The 24,429-nt window shown below is 36.4% G+C and overlaps 1 protein-coding gene across 3 annotated transcripts in view; it reads left to right on the forward strand.

Annotated features, from left to right (window-relative positions):
• LOC125227585 (leucine-rich repeat neuronal protein 1-like) overlaps positions 1-24,429 on the forward strand; it is a 476,226-nt gene that overhangs the window by 111,323 nt on the left and 340,474 nt on the right. For all 3 annotated transcript variants that reach the window (XM_048131927.1, XM_048131925.1, XM_048131926.1), the window contains exon 2: positions 13,686-13,726. The gene's annotated coding sequence lies outside the window, so the exon portion shown is untranslated. The remainder of the gene's footprint in view (positions 1-13,685; positions 13,727-24,429) is intronic.

The following is a 24,429-nucleotide window of genomic DNA, read 5'->3' on the forward strand; positions in this document are numbered from 1 at the left end:
AAATTCACAATGCAAATTTCTCTCAGTGTATGGTGTATCTGGCAGAGGCGTATGGTACTTTTGCACTAATCATATGCCTTGTTGATTGTATTTGTCAATACACTGTTTAAATGTACCTGTATTTACCTAGCCCTTGTTATCTTATCTTATACTTTTAAACGAGCAATTCTTGTATATTTATTTATTTATTTATTTATTTATATATATATTTATTTACACTGACGATCTCGGAAACCGCTCTAACGATTTCGCAGAAATTTGTTATGTGGGGGTTTTTGGGGTGAAAAATCGGTCTAACTTATCCTTAGGTCCCGGAAAACGCGAATTTTCGAGTTTTCATGCGTTTTTCTTCGCGCGCCATCTCGTGTGCATAGTTGTACTGTTAAGACAGAATTATTTCGGTTGATGTAAGTACTATTTATTGCAAACACTAGATGGCGACACAGGTCAAGGCTAAAACGAATAGAAAAATACACTATTTGAGTTTTTGTGGCGAAATGCGCGCCATCTCGTGTGGAGTAGTTGTGTTGTTAAGGCTGAGAATTCTTTCGCTCGATGTAGGTACTATTCATTTTTGAACTAGATGGCGACACATGTCAAGGATACGAAACAGAACCGAGCGAAGCTCGGTTGCCCAGATATTTTTATTTATAACTAACTATTGGTACGTTTTTTTTATCTGCTATTTGCTATTAAGTTTTTATTCCACTATCCTACGCTATTTCACAAATTTTAAAATTGCTTAGTATGGTTTAATATAGCTATCTATGGTCAGTAATCCATAATCCATATGTACTTTTTATGTGGTGTCCATTCCGATATTAAAGTTTTGTATCACATTTAAATACTGAAATTGAGCCCAAAGTCGAAGAACTCGGGCATTATAAAAACATTGCGATGCGCTTCGCTTTCTTGTTATAATCTTTTAATAAATCTCGCCGTCGATGGATACGTCGAGGAGGACATCATCATCATCATCATCATCATCATCATCATCATCATCATCATCATCATCATCATCATCATAATCTTTAAAATTGCTGATAGCAGGTCAGGTCCTAGATTATATTTGTTACAATCTGTTTGATAAGTAAAACTTGCTGTTCCTATTTTTTTCTAAACCTACGACAACTCTCACTTTTCTCCGTCTTCAGATAAATCAGCATCTTTGTACTTACGTGAAGCGTAGGCCGATCATGTCTATTAAGATTATTGACTCTGGCCAACACAAAAGAACCCATTGAAAGAGAAACGGCGTTACGAGTTACGCCTCCAGGCATGCGTTGATCCCATCAATATACTTCCACTTACTGTTAAAAATATTGAAGTCAACAATACTGCGATAAAGTAAAATGCGTACCACACCTTGGGTAGGTATTATGCTGGAATGTACGATTATAAATTAAAAAAAAATGTAGGTAATGTATAAAACTGCGTATAATAATATACACGGTGTAGCATGAGGAAACCGTAAGATTTTAACTATGCATTTTTGAGTGCAAAAGAAAGATAAAATATTATGTGACGTCAAGCAAATTTCGCCATATATTTTTTATGTAATATGTTTTTAGTTTTATTGGATACATTTTCACATAAAAAGTAAATGTTATTGCCAAAACTGGCAATAAAAAATAAAAATTTAGAATTTATTTCTGAAATAATACTTTTTTGCAATGAGTTAAGTACTAATAGTTACTTTTTGATATCTATCAACGAGGATAGTTAGATTATGTCCGATAACGGCATCAATGCTATCAAAACAGCGTTTCGTTCTGAGAAATAAGAAGTAGGTAATTGTTATTTTGTGAAATGCTAATATCTCTGAAAGTAGATGAAATCCAGAAAAGTTTATATGACATTTTACTCTTCTAATATGATGAGGAATACGCTGTTAAAATTATTCGGTTTCCTCATGTTACACTGTATATATTAGGGAAGCAAATGCTCCTCTTCCCTGTCTCAGGGTGGAACTTCGATAAGATACAGGCTTTTACCTACGATTTTTTTACAAGTTATAGATTATAAACTGAAATAAAAAAAGCGATCAAACCCACTGGTGGCGAAGCCGTGAATCGAACCCGGGTCTCCAGCTATCGCGACTGACGTGCTAAACCGCTACACCACCCCGACCGCCGAGGTACCCGACGAAATTTCTCTAGTGTATGTTATCTCTGAAGGCTAGGCGCCTTAGTTATAGATTATCGAACTGTCCCTAAAAGAAACTTAATACTCTTTAAAATCAACATACATTGAGTTAGCTACTAAGCTAAGTACTTATCCAGATTCTGTGTAGGTACGTACTTATTTTCAAAGTATTTGTCAATTGTTCTTCAGCTCTCCTAAAATTTTAGACGACAGCAATAGTTTATGTCCTGTACGCTTAGATTTATCTTCGTTTTTGTCCCTAGTAAGGGTTAGGGCTGGAGTAAACCAGCTTTTAGCCAATTTGTCCAATTTATCCTGCAAAAGCACGTCTGGCCACTTAACGGACGTTCCTGGATAATTTATCAAAGCGCGGCAAATGAGCAATCTGAGTTTAAAATATTTTCAAACTTTTTATTCGACTAGTGATGGCATTCGTTGCTCTTGCACTATGTTGCACAAAGATGTTTACACAGCCATGAAAAACGTTTATGACCTAAACGTGACACTGCTAATATACCCAGTAGGTTGTCTGTGTCTGTTAATAGACTAAAGGCTAATTATGATGATGAGGCACTCCAATGGCGTCTGGTGAAAATTTCTTCTAGGCAACACTGAGCAAAAAGAAACCTACCTTAACATTAGGTACTTTACTAGTAATCAATTTTAGGCAAGCCGGTAGGAATGGGCTTGTATGGACCAGCCGCTGCTGAGGCACTCCTAAGGTTGTTTTCCACCATATATTATGTGAATTTTAATTTATTTTCATAATATTTTTAAAGGTCCAATACTAAACAACCATCAGACACGTCAATAAACACATATGGCTCCAGCTCAATATCAACATTTGCACCATATGATTATCAGAATGCCGCTTCGCACAAATTGGCTTATTTCACATTGACATTAAATTTATTTTACACTTGATACTGACACAATTCTGTGCCTATTTCTGGGTCGATAAAAAACATTGTTACTCAGTGTCAACATTTCCTTATTGACCAGGCAATGAACAGCGAAGTGGCACTGTTGGGCGACAATTGTCACTGCGACAACAGGCCTCAGATGTGGCGTTAAAAGGGTTAAAATATTTAAAAACATTTTATATGTTTGCACTCACAGGACTGTTGACTAAAGCGATCAGAATCAAAACAAACGCGTGCACACAATCGTCATCGTCCCAAATAACGCTGCATAAAAGGTTAATGGATTTTGCAAAAGGCTATGACTGTTAAGGACAGGTTTAGAACTTAAGTATCCAGACCTGTTTTAGGTACGCCTAAAGCGTTTGAGTAAAAAGATATAAAACTACAAATATATTTGTGTGTTTTTACCAATATGGTAGCAGTAATTTTGAATTTAAGTTTGTGTGATACAGGCTTAGGATAAAACTAACAGAATTATGAATAGTAAGTCCGGCAATGACTATGACACTTTGCATTCTGGTCACCTGAAGTCCGTTTTCACATTATCCGATCCGATATGAAATATAAGATGGCGCCTGTAATGTATGCGAACTATGTGTAAGGCCAGAGTGCACAAATAATTGGAGCTCATATCCACATGTGTCCTGAGTCGACGCCGCTTAGACTGCTCCACCGAACGCTCCGCTCCAAGCGTTCACTCAGGCTTACGCTCATAAAATATTGATTTTAAGATAATTATGTATTCTATAAAGATCCAACGTCACCAATGGCACGGTCTGCTGCTCTTGGCAAACTCTTTAAAACGAAATCTAGTGAAGATTGCACCATACCTGCTCCATTCAATAGGCACTTACTTCAAAAACCATTATACTATAACATAACATAACCATATAATTACGCGCCATATTTCATATTAGTCATTACTGCAGCAGGCAAACGAGGCGCGTTATGCAAGGACGCGGCGGGCGTGTCACCGCAAGCTCCTACCCTCTTCTGAGCTCCTGGTAGCTTGCTTTAATAAGGGAATTATTTTAAAGGGTTTCCCATTTTTGAAGTTGCTTGCTTTATGAAGGTTCTTTGCAATATTTTTAAAGTGGTCTTTGACGGTAAGAAAATCTGAATAGAAAATAATTTTCGTACGTGTTTGATACTGTACAATTTCATAGTCAGGCTACCTAAAGACGCATTGCAAAACTGTAACAGATTCTAGCTTGAGGCTCATCGTTGTGTCAAGTCAAAGATCCTACTCGCTTAATCTCAATTCAAAGTATTCTTACTCGTATGTCAAACAATAAAGTGGACTTTTTACTTCGAAAAGATACACTTAAAGAGCGAACTGCATTAAACGTTTAAACGTTCATAATGTTCAGTCATCATCAGTAGCCGATGAAACAACGCACCAAAAGTGTCTGAAGTCCTGAATAAGTTTTAGAAAGACATAGGTAAATCTGTTCTATTCTTTGCCATAAATGTAAAATTTGAATGATTTTTTCTATGTACAGACAGCATATCTTTTTGTTTAGCGGTCACAGAATGGTCATTACTTCTAAAGCGTTATTTGATCCACTACTTGTCTTGTGATGATCATTGTACTAGGTACTGAAGTTAATTTCCTTCATTATTACACTGAACCTTAAAAAACCAATGACTGCGCGTGACACGGCAAAGGAATAGGAGGTTACCTCGTTTGTTATGGACTCCTGGTTCGTGGAAATGGATTTAATAATGAGGTCATAACGGCGCGACCTTTATGAGCTCCTGATGGCATAATTTACTAGCGGATATTTTCTGTTTGATCCCGAAAATGAAAGGGTTAAGATTCAGTTTAAATGAAGTTGCTCTGCATAATAATAGTTATTTGTTATACAAGGGGGCAAAGTTGTATTTTAACGCCGAGTGTGTAATTGAAAAACGAGCAAGTGAAAGGATTCTCGTTGAACCACGAGCGAAGCGAGTGGTTCGAGAATAGAATCCTGAACTTAGCGAGTTTTTCAATACACGAGAAGTAAAATACATTTGCACCCGTGTGTAACACAAAACTTTTCCCCTCACTATAGCGAGGAAACTACAACGCAAAAAATGCGTTTATCACTGCTTCCAAAAGTTCCACGGGTGGTAAATCATCAAGTCATTACTAGATTCACCTACTTTCATAAATTTTAAAGCAGTTAATTTGACTATATTCAAGGTCAAATTACTTTACCCACTAGTGGATAAAATGCGTTTCTACCCGCTAGTATTAAAGGATAAAACACGTGTTTCCGAGCTAGTGAGGGGAAAATATATTTACTTAAAACATGATGATGATGAATGAGGCATTTGATTATTCGTTCGATGCAGTGTGCCACTTTTGTCGGTTTATCTGTACGAGTATGTTACCTAAGAGCGTTCTCACATTATCCGATCCAATATCATCCGATACAACCAAATGGCATCATATACATATACCATATCAGATTGGATAGTGTCAAAACGATCTAAAAGTTCACAGTATCACAAAAACGAGGGTTATTCGGAATCTTGTTTCAATGAGGAAAATAGGTATTTTTTTGATATGATACATTTTCACTTTTAGAAAGTAGGTTTTAACAAGGACAATTTGTTTAGGTATTGGTTGGCTACCTACCCTGTACTATGTAAAAAAATCGCACTAAAACGATGGTTTTGATTTTAGATCTTAAACATATCCCTGGTGTGATTTGTCGCACCACGACATACAAAAATATGTTACCGAACAAAAAGACCAACATGTACAACAATTAATTATGAAACACCCGATGAATAAACACAATCAAACTTCAGACGGCACGGACAGATTCATTAATAAATTAAATCAGCTAAATGAGCCGCGAAAACCTGCAGGAAATTAGAAAAACTCCCGCGAGAGCGCTCGGTAGAGTCGAGAGTGCTCTACCAAACCCTCTACTATGAGTATTTATTTTGACGTTTTAAAACATAGACAGTAAATTTTATGGAACGGTTTTAAGCAGTAATCTAATTAATAATCTTATCATAAATTCTCTGTAATAATTATGCTTAGGAGCGATAAGCAAATGACCTATATAGGAAAATCTGTATCTACTAATGTTAACTTTACGACAACCAATACTTTAATGACATCCAAAAAAACGTTCTATTCAGAAGAAAGATTCATATTTGTGATTGAAATTCATCGATCAGTCATATGTTTCGTTTCAAATATATATCTTCCTCGGTAGTGTCATATAAGGTATAATCTATTTTAGAATACGATCCTCGATAGCACAAACGTCATGGGAGATTCTATTGTATGGAGAAATCGAACAGCGCCCTCCAACGGTTACTAAGAACCACATTTTCCGTGGCATTTTATCTATCGAGTAACGTCGACATTCAACAACGTCAAAAGCGCATGGTAGGGGATTTGAACGCGTAATCAAATCAGTGGGACGAACGGATTGGAAGAATAGAGGGATGTACGAAGGGTAAAATAGATATATTCGTCGTAGTTAACATTAATCAAACGTATAGTTGACGAACTACAACTTGAAAAGGTTTCCTATAGAATTTGTACGTCGATTCGCTCGAATATTTTGTCCAAATTAGGAGGTCCAAACGTTGTTAGAGCAGCCAAGCTTCAACTCATGAAACATGTTGGGGAATGTTGGTTATATTCTGCAATGCGAGGGATAAATAGTAAAATGTATAATTATACTGACTTATCCATAGTCCATAGTAATATTATAAATGGGAAAATGTGTGTGTCTGTTTGTTTGTCCGTCTTTACGGCAAAACGGAACGACGAATTGACGTGATTTTTTAAGTGGAGATAGTTGAAAGGATGGAGTGTGACGTAGGCTACTTTTTCTCTCTTTCTCGCGAGTAAGATTTGTAAGTACTGCAGCTTACAATAGGCATAATAGATTTTTCGGGGGAAGAATTCAGTGACATCTCAGGGACGTAATCAAATCAAGAAAACAGACGATTCGGAAGAATGTTAGGGGATGTTAACTGTCTGCGAGGGGCACAATAGAGGATATACATGTATGTGTAAGTATTATAGATTGTATCATTCACAATGACGTGCGAATTCAAATTCAAATCTAACCTTAAAATGCTTGACTATAAGAACCGAGGCACGCGTCTTCGCGTATGACGCGATCAATACACACTGACTTGACAATTTTACGGGTTACTATACTTGTACGTAGGTATACGCTATGTAGTGATAAACAGAAGCTTGGAAAGAATTTGAGGGACTATTTACGAGTAAGTGACATTTTTGGAAAACGAGATATCGTCACTACTTTTAAAAATCTCGTATCTCACGCTGTTCCTCAAAGTTAAAACGCAGTAAGTCTATATGCATTCCATACATACTTACTACAATTTTCTTTTCATTGACAGACGAAGATACAAGTTTTTTTAAAAGTATAGTGACGATATGTGATGTTGTAAGTATTTAAGTTTATCGAAGGGTTGCAGACAAACGATTTGGTGTACATAATATAACATTTGAGGTGATTTCTAGCGAGATCAATACCTCAATTTGACGGGAAACAGATTCTCTATTTACTAATAGAACCTGCTACGTGGATGATTTGAACTAGTGTTATATATACCTCTATAAAAAAAGATTTGAGGCGTCAGTTAGATTCTCAAAAAAGTATATAATTATATTAGTAAGTACATAATTATTTTTTCCTTTTTTATCGTAAACGAAAAATAAAGACGGTACAGTGCGTTGAAGTTTCGCGTGACGTCACGCCTAGGTATAATTTTTCTTAAAAGTGACGTCACAAGACTAGAATGCATATTCCCATTATTCAACACCGCCATCGCGTCTTTATAGCACCTTGAAACCTTAAACACAAGTTCAAGTCTGGTTTGCAGTAAACATCGTTGGCTAGCAAAAACAATGTCAGCCAATTTCGGCAATCAGCCGACCTCGCAAGTGGACAGGGCTAAATGCTGCGGTCACGTGACAAATAGACCCCCGGATCAGACACTGGTAAATTGAGCTTTGTTTTGCAGCAAATATTATTGACTAAAAGATGTGTAACTTAGCTTATTAGCTACTTTTTGCTACATAGCTACTTTTGAATAATTTACGAGTAGTTTCATTACTAAGTCAGTTTTCACATTATCCGATCCGATATCGGATGTCGGAAGGATTTCAATGGAAAAAATCCAAGATGGCGCCTGCAATGTATTGGATATCGGTCCTACATTCGATATCGGATCGGATAATGTGAAAACGTACTAACGCCGTAGCTTCCGAGGACGACGTGATCGCGCGACCGCCGTCGCGTCGCGTCGCATCGCACCGCAACCATCGACGTCGCCCGACTAAGACACTTCCATAGAGAATATAGAGATCGAACGTTTGATTTCGTCGCGCCCTCGTCGCGCCGCATCGCATTGCCGTCGCTACAAGCAAAGGCGTTATTAGACTTGATTGCTTGCTGCGTGAGTGCTGCATGTAAATGCGTAAAAATAGGTCCTAATCTTGTTCGCATAACAAATATCCAAGGGTCAGTTCAGTCAGTGCTATAAAGTCTGTAAACAATCTATCGCAGCAAAAGCTCCAAGTTTTTTTGTACACTAATCAGCTGACTTTACAAGTGGACATAGGACTAACGCCGCGGTCACACAACAAATAGCCCCCCGGATCAGAAACCCTGATTAACTCTGCTTTGTTTTGCAACAAAGTATTTAGTAGTCGTGAAAGATATAAAGATTGAGTTCAACATCATTATATCAGCCCTTTATCGCCTATTGCTAAGCATATACCTCCCTTCAAGGACGCCGCTTGTCCCGGCTCCTGCTAGTCTCATCCAATGGATGCCATCTGGCGTAGGGAATGGCAATCATCGACGCGAGACGCCGACACAAATGAAGTCTAGCTCTGTCGCGCCAATACGCAAGAGCGATAGAGATAGATAGCTACGAAATAGGTATTATCGTGATTCGTGAGCGTTTGATGTGCATTCGGCTACGCATACAGGCGCTTCTTACATCTGTAAAGGCACACCTCGGACACTGGCGATCAAATTCAGAAAACGTTTTAGTCCATCTAAGCCGTGTATCGCGTACCATGCTTGTATGAGTGAGATATGACAGGTCGATTGTTCCGTTTTTGACTCAGGGGTAACTGTCATCTGTCAAATTCCATATAAAATGGTGAGTTAACCCTCCATGTTCGTTGGTGCAAGTGACCCTTGGTAGTGTCTCAATCTCAAAGATGAACTAAATTTTAAATATAAAGTATATATAATTTATTTCATATCCAAAACATACAAACCATCATCTAAATCCACTGCGCAGGCTTCGTCAAACGCGTACAAAATAGTATCCGCAACAAACTTCGTCCAAACTACATCACTAATAATCCACCACATGCTTCGTCAAAAGTACATGTACATGATAAAATCCGCAACAAGCTTTGTCTAAACCCCTAGCAATACCTACACGCTCCCATTAATCCCCAAGACGACTTTTGAATTAGTTGTCCGAACATTTTTTTCGAAGACTCAATCAATTGTAGTTCCAAGTGGACATAGGACTAACGCTGCGGTCACACAACAGATAGCCCGCCGGATCAGACACCCTGATTAACTCTGCTTTGTTTAGCCCTGGTACATTTACTCACGTGTCAGGGTAGCACGTTTTGTCTTTTGGTTAACAAAGCATGTGGATTTTGTTCAGGACTTGCGATTAGGTTTGTCGTCAGGAATTGCGTCAGCCAGGATTGCGGTTAGGATCGACAGCTAAAAGGTTGTTTTATGAGTGATTGAAATACTCACTCTTTTTGAAATAGGTACTTCTTAACCGAAAGGAACCTGCAGACTCTTAAAGAATAGGCTAGTTTCCTATAATTAAAATAAAATATTTTATGCAGTGCACGAAATAAAGCACCATATAATTAGAAGAAAAATATGGACAGTAGTTATGTTTAAACATAATTTCTATTAAATAAGTCAAAGAGAAAGATATAAAGTAAATGAATTGACCGTGACGTCACTCCTCAGTATTTCATATTAATTTCATATTAGCAAACCGTGCAGTTTTAAGCTGATTTCTTAGAGAAAATTTCAAGGCGATGCATCTATATTTTTGTTTGAAAAGTTTTAAAATCACTTTATTTGGAGTGTGTGTTTGCTATTCTCACAATCAATTTCATTGTGTCCATGTTTTCTGGAATCTCTAGTTTTATTTATGAAACTTCTAATTCGACTTTCAACTGACAACGATAAACCATTAACGCTCAGTGTTGCCAAACTCGAATTTTGAAAAACAACACATTGCGAAATTTTATTTCTTTCGGGCGGAGGATTCCACGACTAGCCTAGAATTTTCCTGGCGGTAAAAGCGTGCGATGTTCGATCCGGAGGTCGCGGGTTCGAACCCCGGCTCGTACCACTAGTTTTTCGGAACATGCGAAATGTCATTTGATATTTGCCAGTCGCTTTTCCAGAGAAACGGAAACAATAACTAGTAATTTGTTGGTCAGAAGTCGCTTTTAAAAACTAGTGCCTACGCCAAATCTTGGGATTAGTTCAAAGCGGACTCCGGGCTCCCATGAGCCGTGACAAAATACCGGGATAATGCAAGGAGGATAAATATATAGGTATTCGAATTTCACCCAAAGCAAACGAAACACGTTATTTTTTGGAAATTATTTCCATAAAGCCAAAATCGTTCACATCGGTATATTTGCAGCATATATAACCTACTAGCTTTTGCCCGCGGCTTCGCTCGCGTTAGAAAGAGACAAAAATAGCCATGGCACTCCCTACATCCCTTCAAATATTTCCACTTAAAAAATCACGTCAATTCGTCGCTCCGTTTTCCGTGAAAGACGGACAAATAAACAGACACACACTTTCCCATCTATAATATTAGTATGGATATACCCTGGGCATATATACCCAGATACACTCCACAAGCGGTTTGTACGAATACGACCCGCTTTTTCCGGGCACCGGGCAAGAGACTAATGTCGCGGTACCGGGACGTATAGCCCTGGATCTCTTTGATTAAGCTCCGCTTTGGTATGCACCCCTGGTACCTCGATAGGTATAATACCAACCTAAATTGACTGCCACGGGAAACCACTTAAGACTTTAATTTATGTTATTTCGTTCGGAGTGAAACCAGAACGTATATATTTCGTTTCAAATTTAAGGTTTAAAATAGTCTTTGCCATTTATTGTTAAATCCATACATACATCTACAATCTACAGGTACTACCAAATACCAAATCTGTACCTACTGAACCAGATATTTGATTCCATGAAACTTTTATATCAATCATTAAATCGCTTTGAATATAATAGGTCGTAAACACGTGTTTTTACTGATGGAACAATGGATAGTGAGGGGAAAAGTTTTTTTTTCAAATATACCACTTGTATAACAAATAACATTCGAACAATAAGTAATTTGTATTTTGTATAACATTTGTAAGCATAGTAATATTTTCAAGACTAAAATAAATATTCAAATATCATAAAAATCTGTAGTAAATTAGTATAGGTAATTGAGTAATAATACACTTGTCGAACACCTTTTGTTTTATCCCTCTGAAGGGTGATGAAAAATATCACTTTTGATGCCTCCTAGCAGAGATGAAAAAGCCGATCATGTGAATAATTTGTTCTTCTCTCAAATTCCCTCAAACATATCCGCCCTGGAAGCAAGCATGGTAACATGATATAGCCTATCGCGTCGATGCGTCCTTTTTGCACGTTCTGCAGGTGCGACAAGGAGGCACCGACGCTATAGGCTATATCACCCCAGTACGCTAGACTCGCTGATCTGCCTACTTTCCCCCAAACGGCAACCGGCCGTCTATAAATGCCATAAAGTCGAGCAGTCAATTAGAACCGTCTATAATATGCAACTGACGCGACGACAGGGACACTCAAGGGCCCAAGTGTCGCTAGGCCTTCGTCCGTAGACCAAGTGGGAATCGATGGCCTATAATTGTAGCGTAAATTGGAACTCTCTCTACATTCGGATGAGCGTTAGTGCGTTTTCAACTTTTCACATTATCGGATGTAGGATGGATTTCAAAGACAAAAATCCAAGATGGCGGCTTAAATATATGGGATATCGGTCTTACTTCCGATATCGGATCGGATAATGTAAAAACGGCCTTACAGTGTGACATGAAATAGAAGAAATAACATTAAATAGAAACAAAACATCCATACAAATATGTTACCGCTCATTTGTATCATTGTTTAATGTGTTATATTATACTTATATATAAATCATAGTATTAATCATTTTCGAAAATAAATAAGTAGCTTCATAATTCCTAGTTTGAGTTTCACCTTTTACATATAATTTATGTAGATTATAGCAGTATTTACCTACTCTGTGTGAACAGCACTATTAATTATGTACACAATCCTCTAATGTTATACCTATGTACTGTGTGCGTAGCCGAATGCACATTCACGAAACGCTCACGATAATATCTCTTTCGTAGCTATCTATCTCTATCGCTCTTGCGTATTGGCGCGACAGAGCCAGACTACATTTCTGCGGCGTTTCGGTGGCGTTTCGCGTCGCAGAAATGCCATTCGGCTAGGAGCTACGGGGCTCGAAATACTTCCACTTATTCGCTGGTATACAGAGTGGGGCCTGTAACAAAGGCGAAGAATTGAACTGTAGGCTATTCTCCTTATACTGATCAACATTTGTTCAGTGACTTTTAAAAATTATGAAGTCTTTAAATTTTTAATTTTTCATACAAAATAAATATTAGCTTCAATGTACGCCATTATTGTTGTCATTGACGTTGTCTGTCACACTTAAGACTTAACAGAATTCGCAATACATTACCTCTTAGAAAAAACTTTCAAGGGTGATAAAAATCAAAATACATGTTATTTTCAAAAGTCGCCGAACAAATGTTGATCAGTATAAGGAGAATAGCCTAATAGAGTTCAATTCTTCGCCTTTGTTACAGGCCCCACTCTGTATAATGCCAAATACACGCAAACTGTTATTCAGCAGATTTCGAAAAGTTTGTACAAAAATTAAGAAAAAAATTAAATTTGTTTTTATTATTCCTATTTTGTTACCAAGATTTTTTTGATGAGTTGAGATTTTAGTAAGTTTTATTTCGTCATTAAGATTCTCTAGTATCTATATTTTCTTAATTATAACAATTATCCTGTGTATAACTTACGAAAGTCTAATATTACTAAATGTTATTAACAAAATAGGATCAATTAAAATTTTCTAACGTGGCTATGTACCTACAAAATTTTCGGGAACTGCTCTATTGGTATAATTGTACAATGTTTATGAATATTCAATCATTTAATAATCTGATTTTACTAATAGAATTACTAACATGATAATGAATACTAGGTATTCGAAATGTAATTTAAAATTCGTTCTAGAATTATTACAAAATGAAATTTTATCGTTTTATATTTAACATGTACGTACATTGGAAAAAATACCTTTATAGCAGAAATCATATTAACCTACCTGTACTTTAATTCATTTTCAAAATATACCTCACTAGCGATACCGACATTGGAAAAAGCATTTACTTACAAAATGCACATCAAAGACTTTTTACACATGTGATAAAATTATTATTTTTCTTTACAGATCCAGAGGATGACAGTTACTTCCTACGTACAGCTTTCCTGGTGAGCTTTTTAAATTATATGAAAAATACTTCGTTCATATAAATACTACTACTGGCCTTAGCGTCCATTCCAGACGATTTATGGTGCAATGTCCGAGAGACATCGCTTTTGATGACTAAAGAGACCATGCGAGAGCGACATATTTTGCCACATAGCTGACAAGGGAAGCTTGCAACCGATTGCGACATTTCGCTATGGTGTCTTCTTTCCCTCTTGTCAGCAAGTGACGCAAACCAGGTCTCATCGACGAACTTGCGACCATCTCCTTTCGCCACTCCGTCCGCTTCTCCCAGTTTTGGTAGTCGATTTTAAAGGCTGCCATGTGCCTCTTCATATAAATAACTAGGAATGTACCGACTATTGATGTGGCCGAGGCCGAGTCCTAGGTAGGACATTTATTTCTGAGATGCATTCTTAACGAATAACAGGTTCATAATTTACTGTCCATTTGTGTTTGTACTGTTTTTCCCCCGTTAAGCTCAAATCTCATATCTCGACGATAGGTACACAGATTTTCTGAGTCCCACGTTAAGCTCATCTCATATCTAATACATATTTCACTGCATACAGAAAACTTTAAAGGATATAAACATTAACTTGAATCACATCGCCCGATTCCTTTATACAAAAACAAACCTTATTTATAACGACTCAACATGCAGCTCCAACAGCCCGTATAAGGGGGGTTATCGCAAACCGCGCGGAAAATCGCAAAAGTCGAATGTCTTCCATTAGCCGTATTAGGCGATCGGTATCGGCCAGCCCCCGCTTTGCTGTTTATTTTGAATTCGCGTTGCAAAATTCACTGATTTTGAAAGGGTAGCTTGATCAGTTGCATGGAAATCGGTTCTATATAATTATGTATTTTGTTTCCTTTTAATTGATCTTGTATGAAACAAGTTTTGCTTGTTAGAAAAACCCTTTTTACGGTCCTATTTGGTTTTACTAATATTAATAGAACTTACCATTAATAATAAAATGTTATAATAATATTATGAACGGAAAAGTGTGTGTATGTCTGTTTATTGGTCCGCCTATCACGGCATTTCGCAATTTTCGAATTTAACGCGAGCGAAGCCGCACGCAAAAGCTAGTACTTACTATTATAAGATGCATCTAAGTGATTATAATTATCAGTAGCGAAACCTTTAAAACACTAGCATTAATATTAATGTGTTCTAAAGAAATCAAATAAAAAAATATCGTCACGAATTTACTGTGCTTGAATATCGGATTACGGATAGCCCCGGCCCTTCGTTTAGCGATGACAAAAACTCAATAATTTCTGGTCGAGATATCAAAAACAGAGGCACGCGCCGACGGGATACGTTTTGGAAGATATTAAAAGGTTTGGGGGAATATGTTTTATCTTGTTAGTGTAATTTTATTGTCTGAAGTTTTTGCTTTATTGATACAGCAAAGGAATTTAGATAAAAGAATTTACTTTTTTGCTAGCCTGGTTTAGAGCTGGTTGCATCAGACCGTCTGTCACCGTTAAAGCGATCGTTAAAAAAACTGTATCGGAAATCTCATAAACGATCTATTGTTGACTATTTATAATGTATAATTGTATTTGCACGGCTTTCGTGTCTATAAATATTAGAGTAGGTGCCATTACACAACCTTGACTAACGCCACGGCGTACGTCGAAGGGAGCCGATGTTTCGCCGTTGTGAAGGATTGTGGCCTCCATACCCTCGTGGAATGACTGCACTATCTTCAGGAGCTTTGGAGGGCAACCGATATTGACAAGAACCGAATTAAAATATGTGAAATATTTGGCAGATTTTCATCAAAAAAGAAATTCACACGTCCAGCCATAAGTAGACGCAATTCAGTTTACAAATAAAATTATGTTCCAATAAGTATCAACCTTTTTCAATCGAAAAATACATATGCAGCAACTGTGAACTCAAACTTAATAACGCCTACGAATTTAGTACTCTTCAATATTCTACGAAATACAATATTTTCTGTTTTGCAAGTTTTCCAAGTATTGAGACTCTTTTTCGTCAATTTCTGCGTATTTGCCATTAGATACTACCTACGCTTCTAGTCACAATAAATTGAATTTGAATATGTTTGCCAGTCACATTTATTTAAGTTCTGATATATTTCGTACAAGGTTACGAGCATTAAGTTAATATTCAGTTCACTTTAACATTGCCTTTTAGACGTGATTTCTAGAAGGCCTAGCATACATATATTATCGTAAATATAGCTATTGTTATCAGTACTAAAACGTTTTGAGTTGTGTTTTTTAGTACTACGTCGGTGGCAAACAAGCATACGGTCCGCCTGACGGTCATTGTAACCTATGAACGCCTGCAACTCAAGGAGTGTCACATGCGCGTTGCCAACCCATCGCTTAAAGAACTTTTGAACCATATGTTTTGAACTTTACTTTCTGATAGGTTCAGTTTTTTGAGAAAAATACTAAGTAAAGTACACAGTTAAGTAAAAAGAGTGTACAAGTTCCAAGGAGGGTTCGGGTTGACGACGACTCAAAGGACAATAGACGGAACAAATTAGTTCCGTAGATCCTTCCGTCACTAGCACACCGCACCCTCGTTGAGCTCTGGCAGCCTTACTCACCGGCAGGAACACAACAATATGTGTAGAGTCTAGTGCTATTTGGCTGCGGTCTTCTGTAAGGCGGAGGTACTTCCCCAGTTGGGCTCTGCTCTAGATTCGAGCGAGATGATAATCCGTCAGTATTACAATCAAAGAAAAGTATTTCTTTTTCTTTAATGACAACCATATCAATTCACATGTGATTATTCTCTGTCAACTTCAACTACGCCTTTGTTGGAGCGTAAGGGCCTAGCCACGACAATGGTCTAAGGCGGCGAGCGGGGCGGCTGGGCTGCGCGGGAATAGGCCATAAGAGAAAAATTCCCGCAATGACGAATTTATAGCCTGGAAGCGAAAATTGCGGGAACCGACGAGATGACCGATATGGGTTGATTCAGGCTTAAAAATTGAGCCGCGAGTTACAAGCTGTAGCTGGGATGGTCCGTCAACATGTTGACCTGGGGCTTTATTTACAGGTTGAGACGTGATACTATTATTTTGTTAGATGAAACTGAAAATCGGCAAAATTTTGATACTGTAGAAAAATCAAATCGAGATAAAAAATGGTTATTAAAGTCAAAAGAACGTCTCAATTTTTTTTTAAAGGAACGTAATCTTATATAGTTATTTAACTTAACCATGCCCTTAATTTAATTAATAATGAAAAAAAATACTTTATAAACTAACAAAAATTTTATTTGCCAGCAATGTACAGCACACACACTTGTCAAGTGAGGGCAATGACAGCTCATAAGTATGAGCGATGTATAATGGCAATTAAGAAGTTCACGCGTTACATTGAATGTTGGGATTTCGGAAAATCATTTTTTCAGTTAATTTAAATAACTATGATTTGCTGATATGCGCAAACGATTGCTAAATGTGTTTTTTATCATGCAGAAATGTCTGCGAGCGATATTACATATTTTTAAATTAAAGGAAAAATGGAAAAAGTGGATTGCTAAATGACTGTATTTTTATTGGTTTTATTAAAGGTTTGGGTGGTGGTAACACACTGTAAAAAATTACACCAACATACACAAAATCTCACAGTCAAACTGTGTAAACCGTTTTAAGGGGAACGTGTCACTGTATAAATGTACCTTTTTCTTATAATAAAAAAATAAATTAAAAAAAGATTAAAATTTAAAAATATTTTTAAGACCCCGCTTTGCTCTTTAGTCTTGCGCCTATTCCCATTGTCCCCTCTCCCCCCGGACGTTTAGCCCTCGTTGACAAATATCGCTGAAACAGAACGCTAAAAGGCTATTTATACGTCACAGACTTTTGACAGCCTTTGTTTAGACACTGTTCAATTCACTGTATTGTTCAAGTTTTAAAATTGGAGAGAAATGTTAACAAAAGTGTTTCTTGAAAATATTAGATATTGTATTGTTGTGGGTAATTTGACAAGTATTAATTAATATTGTCTTCGGTTACCGCGATAGTTACTCATGAAATAAAAGTATTAATTAATTAACTAATATTATAAATGGGAAAGTGTGTGTCTGTTTGTTTGTCCGTGTTTCACGGCAAAACGGAACGACGAATTGACGGGATTTTTTAAGTGCAGATAGTTGAAGGGATGGAGAGTGACATAGGCTACTTTTTGTCTCTTTCGAACCCCCCACTTCCCTAAAATGGGGAGTGGAAGTTTGTATGGATTTCGCATTTTCGAATTAAACGCGAGCGAAGTCACGTGCAAAAGCTAGTAATTTATAAACTAATACAAACGCCAACGCCAACCACAAAAAAGTGTTAGCTGACGTCTGTCAGTGTATCCTTCCTTTTTGAAAAACACTATAACTTGTAGACGGATAGTAAAAAGTAAAGTAGTATAAAAAGAGACTGAAACGACTCCACAATCAAACTAACCAAGTTTTGTGGAGCATAGCAAAGTCATTATGTTGTACTTCTTGTTTAAATAAATAAATAAACAACTGATATAAATAAATAAAATAAATAAATAAATATTGGGGGACACCTTACACAGATCAACTTAGCCCCAAACTAAGCAAAGCTTGTACTATGGGTGCTAAGCGACGATATGCATACTTAGATAAATACATACTTATATACATAGAAAACATCCATGACTCAGGAACAAACATCTGTGCTCATCACACAAATAAATGCCCTTACCGGGATTCGAACCTGGGACCGCGGCTCAGCAGGCAGGGTCACTACCGACTGAGCCAGACCGGTCGTCAACATCTGAATTTCATTTAATGTGCCAATAAATGTCTTACATTTCTTTTGGTAGCCTATAATGGTCATTTTTCCCCACGCCCAACATTGCCCCACCTTCCCCTATCTTTCATTCCCGTGGGACGTGCGAATACCTCATGAACGGTTATTAAAGATTATTGATAAGTCTATGGTATAAAGAAGCCTAGTCTATGGTATAAAGTCTAGTCTATGGTTAGTAGAAGCAGGAAGCTGTAACTTGCTCACCTCGTTAAGGAGATGAGATGTGTAATAGATACTGGATCGTAGACTCCGCATGTAGAATTGAAAATAGTCTTTTGGTGAAAAGTAAAAATAAACCATTATACTACAGCCGATGACTACCGTATGAGAGCCACAATTTATAAGAAAATCTGGAGATTATTTCAGAAATATAAAATAATTAAATTACTTTTGGTAAAGTCTCAAACCTCATGAGAGGAGTAAATAGTTATAGGTATTTGTGTGTAAGGGCCACTTGCACCAATGAAAACGGAGGGTTAACCAACCGAAAATGAAAGAGACAAAAAGTAGCCTATTAATCTCTTCAACTAACTCGCCTTAAATAATCACGTCAATTCGTCGCTCCGTTTTGCCGTGAAAGACAGACAAACAGACACACACACTTTCCCATTTATAATATTAGTATGGATTTGAAATTGACAGCCCACTAACCCTGAGTTTGATTGGTACAAAGTGTAAAGTAGGTAAATTTTAATGTCTTTGGTATCAAATAACATGTTTCAGTCATTCATACCACGTTTCTTCATATACTTATCCACAATAATATTGTATATTATACAGTAACTGTATATTATTATTGTTTGTTGTTACACTTTCGTGTAATACAACTTTTGTAACTGTAGACAGAGAATCTGAGTTTTCAAATAATTTTATAATTTATGCTCCATCTAGTGAGCAAGTGATCTGAATGTATAGACACATAAATGTATGCTGTGAGGTATCATATAAGAAGACATTAAGTTCCCACGCCATTCCTTTATAAAATATCCAATTAAGCAATACTATGCCTCTATTAAAATACCTTTACGCAATCATATCCTTTTAAATCTTCATCGATCCTGTTCATATCATCATTCACATAACTGCTACGATGAACTCATAATGATACAGCATATTTCGATCAGCAGAAAACAAAAGTCCGTCGTTCTAAATTCAAAAACTTTACTTTTTAAACGCATCAGTAGCATCCAGGTATTTCAGCCAGTACCAGCGATCGCCAAAAACCGAAAATGGAATGCCAAGCGTGTCCGTTAGAATATAGTTTCTACTTGAAATTCGAACTCGACTGGACGGAACTATGCCCGGAGTTTTGGAATAAATTGAGCGAATTGAGTATCAGCTATGACGGCAAGTTAACTAGTCCTTTGTGCAGTACGTTGAGTTTAATACATTTACTTTGTGAACTTTACTGTCGGTAGCTAAAACTAAAGTAGGTTTTTTACTTTTATCGTAAATTGAACTGGTCAAAAACGATTCAGAAAAGGGAAATGTCTGTGGACTTTACAATGGAAGGAGAAGGCTATTCAAATATTGTCAGCTGCAAAATAACAATTTTGCTTACGATTATTAAGTTTCCTTTTCATATAAAAGACCGAAAACTTACTATACAATAAAATGTTTTAGGTACCCAAACATTCTTAGTCTAATCTTTAAAAAATCTAAACATATTCTGCAACCTTCTAGCATCTAAATTGAAAGTTAAACAACTTTTATGCCTCATATCAAGTTTTCTTCTAACAAATTCACGTAAACTAGCACCAGTCATAAAACGCAAAGCGGTCTAACAAGCCTTGAGCCAAAGAACTTGCTAGTTTTACAACGTTTTTTACAAGTTGGCGATTGAATACTAGATTTAGATAGAAGATATAAGTTCATGTATCTAATTGTATGGCGGCTGAGCGTGTCAGACTTTGTACTGAAGTTGTTACTTGCCTGTGATTTTAAATATGTCTCAGGCCCAAGAGTTTATATTTGTTGTGTTGTTGCAAGTAAATATCACCTAACGAGGCATTTTTAATGTTTTTATTGACTTCAACTTACAAAAATTGATGCCCGAAAGCTGCAAGCTGCGATTAAAAACGGACAATTCAGTGATTTTACTGAGTTCATTTGACACGCTAAGTAGATACGTTTGCTTGATCTATGGTATATATGACTTCTGTGGGAGGAAGTCTAGATTTCTAGTATGTTTAGCAGGTACTTTCTTTTATGTATAAACAATTTAGTAAAAAAATAACATCAGCGAAGTCTTCTATAGATAGATCATTCACCCCTCCATAAACCAGGGGTGACAATGACAATATATGTGCCTCCTAACTATGTGCTACACTGATCAAACACAGGTTAACTTTTCCTGCACCAAGTTCCCCCGTCCCTTGGGAGAAGTCGGTCCGGTCCCCCATGTGTAGATACGACTTTATTTAAAACGTGGCCGGTCCCTTAACGTCACGGTGCAGATGTGACCTTATTAGTCTAAAGCGAACGTGCAAGGAAGATACATGTGTTTAGAAATGCTTGCGTTGAAAATGACCAAAGTTGTTATATGTGTACGCTGTATGAAATTTTAAATGTGTGTAATTTAAAACGGTTATATTTTGAATGGGTTGGCATGGTCCAATTTTTTTCGGATCCATTAAGCGTTTGACTATTGACTGATACGAAAAAAATACTACTATTATCCACTACGCTGTTTCCCTGAATTTTTGAAGTAACTGCTCTTGTAATCTTTAAATTATAAAACCTTGTCTTGTTAAGTAAATCTTTTAACACAACACAATCGTCCCAGTGTCCCACATTTAACACCACAAGCACTACATCTCGATTAAGTCCGAGCAAAAAATCAATCGTACACAATTTATAATCCTTTGCATTATTCAGCGATTGTAAATATTTCTTCTCCCATGTCCATTCACTTTCAGTTGTAAAAAGTTAATCGATTCAATTCGATTCCGATAAGCCGGTTCCGATTAATCGACTGATGTTTGGATGTTATACCGTGTTATATTTCTGTCTGCGAGAATAAAGTCGTATGTACAGTTATGGCTTTAATATTCATATTCTGTTCTATATATTCTACTACTCTTCTTTATATCAATAAGGGCATAAGTGTAATTGAAATTGTAATAGATTTATGTTCCTTTTATTAATACCGTATCTGTACGAAGATAAAGTGGAATTGGATTTGTTATTATTCATTTGAATCTAAATAGTTCATAATAATTGGAATCTAAATTGATGTTGATAACCACAGAGTTCAAACCGGGGATCCGGTATGGCGGGATAATTTTTGACTGATATAAACTTTAGTGGGCTCTGAATAATAATAATAATAATAAACTTTAGGGGTATTTTATCCTGCTAGTACATACTTATACTCATACCTCTACTACACGTAAATGAATAATCCTGTATTATAAACAGAGTTACTTATGTAACAGGGTGAATTGAATCAGATATGTTGTAATTATTTAGAGCCAATTATTTAGCCATTATTTACTTTTAAAAGTACTTTTTTTACTCTTTTAGTAAGATATATTATATAAGTCATATACCTAATATGACTCTATATAGTAACCTAAATAAGAAGTGATTAGTAGGTACCTGGTTGTTTTTCTAACACAGGAAACCGATTATCTGTACAAAAAGACTTTTACGTTTAAGTGAACCTTAACACGTTCGCGGACGCTCAGCCACCCCTCTGGGACACCAATATTTTGTATGGGAATTTTTCGACTGCTATAGCATACCAGTCCTTAGACAGCGGGGATGATGCCCACAAATAAAAGTATAAAGCTTGTTCACGAATACAGAGTTTTTTCTAATTCTTTAATCTACGGATTACAATGTAATTAATAGCACGTTAGCTGATGTACTGCAGTGGTTTACTGTCAACAATTTACTTCTTAATTCTAAGAAAACCAAATGTATTCGATTTTCTCTGCCGAATGTTAAACCAATCGATACAAAAATACTTTTGAATGATGAATGCTTAGAGATGGTAGATACAACACTGTTTCTTGGTTTAACATTGGACAAAAATCTACAATGGAGTCCTCATATAAAGAAACTAGCAAGCAAATTAAGTTCAGCCGCATACGCCGTTAGGAGAATCAGGCAACTGACTAATGTTGAGACAGCTCGCCTAGTGTATCATAGTTATTTTCACAGTGTAATGTCATACGGTATTCTGGTTTGGGGCAAAGCAGCTGACATACAGACTATCTTTGTATTACAAAAGAGAGCCATTCGTTCTATTTACAACTTAGGAACACGTGAATCAGTAAGAGAACTCTTCAAAGAAATTAATATCTTAACTGTAGCTTCCCAATACATTTATGATAGTATAATTTATGTTGTTAAGAATTTAGACTGTTTCACTAAGAATTCTGATATCCATAATTATAACACTAGAAACAAAAATAAGCTTGCCATAAAGAAGTTTCGTGTCCGTAAAGTACAGAAGTCATTTGTTGGGCAATGCATTCATTTTTATAATAAGTTACCTGACACTGCTTTGAGATTACCCCTCCCAGCTCTTAAGAACTACTTAAAAAAATCATTGATGTTAAAGGCTTATTACAGAGTCGAGGACTATTTGACAGACAAACATGCATGGCCCGAACCAGAAACTACAAAAAACGAATAGCAATTAAAATAATTGTATTATGTATAGAGGACACAGTTCAGATAAGAAAGCACATCAAATATTTTATATTTTATGTTGTGTAGGTAAATTACATATTTAATGATATTGAGATTCATATTATCTTTTTCTTCTATGACAATTTGATATGTTTTCTCTGAAGAAGAACGACGTATTATTAAGCAATAATATAATTTATTGAAATTGATTTCCATAGAGTACCTAGTCTGTTCATATTCTTTGATGAATACTTTTGCATGTTAAATTGTATGTTGTTATTTAATGCATGTTAATTATAAGATGTAATGTTTTGAAAAGAAGTTGCCCGCCGAGTTTCTTGCCGGTCCCATAGTGGATACCCCTCCCAACTGAGGGGGACTGAAATCTTCTCGAGGCTGAGGCGTAGGGTTAGAGCCGGCGTAGCTTTATTTGACGTTCATATGCGCATTGTAATATGCCTACTTGAAAAATAAATATTTCATTTTCATTTTTCATTTTCATTTTCATTTCATTTTCATTTCATTTTCATTTGTCATTGAGACTAGAATAATGTTTGTTCAAACCTGCTGTTGTATAGGTGCTAAAGGCCTTCGTTTGGTGCGATGATTTCTGTGTAGAACTTATCCACTACCTCTCACTACGCGATGATTCGCCCAGCTTTATATACTATTTTACAAGCATCTAAACCAAGTTCAAGTAGTTAAACACCAACAAAATTCACTCAAAAAGACATAATTTAACGTAAACAGTCAGTATCAACCAGAAATAGGGTTTATTCACAATTATATGAGCAAAGCAATGACTAAGTACGAAGGAAATTACTCAAATAACAGGTATAAACATGCCTCGGTTTTCTTAATTTATCGTAACCAAAATCACGGTGTATTATTATAAAACGACAGTGGACATGTTTGTTAACAAAACCGCAACACAAAAATATATATAAACTGTAAAAATAATTACTTATGATTTTTTAAACAATCCGTAAAATTGCGTTTGCGCTCGAAATTTGGCCACATTTCACGGGCCAATTAAACCATGCCAGCTTTTTATTTTTGTTAGTAACAAGGTTGAAAACTACTTGTGCAAGTAAACTATCTGCAATTATTCTGGAAATACGCCGCCACACAAAATTCAACTCTTTGCTGGTAAAAACAGCGAAGAATAAAAAAACTGTGAAGTTTGAGCTAGAAACTGCAGAAAACTAGCTTTATTGGGTAGTAATCATTAAAATTAA

The sequence above is a fragment of the Leguminivora glycinivorella genome, chromosome 6 (genome assembly GCF_023078275.1).
Source record: "Leguminivora glycinivorella isolate SPB_JAAS2020 chromosome 6, LegGlyc_1.1, whole genome shotgun sequence".
NCBI classification, from domain to species: Eukaryota; Metazoa; Arthropoda; class Insecta; order Lepidoptera; family Tortricidae; genus Leguminivora; species Leguminivora glycinivorella.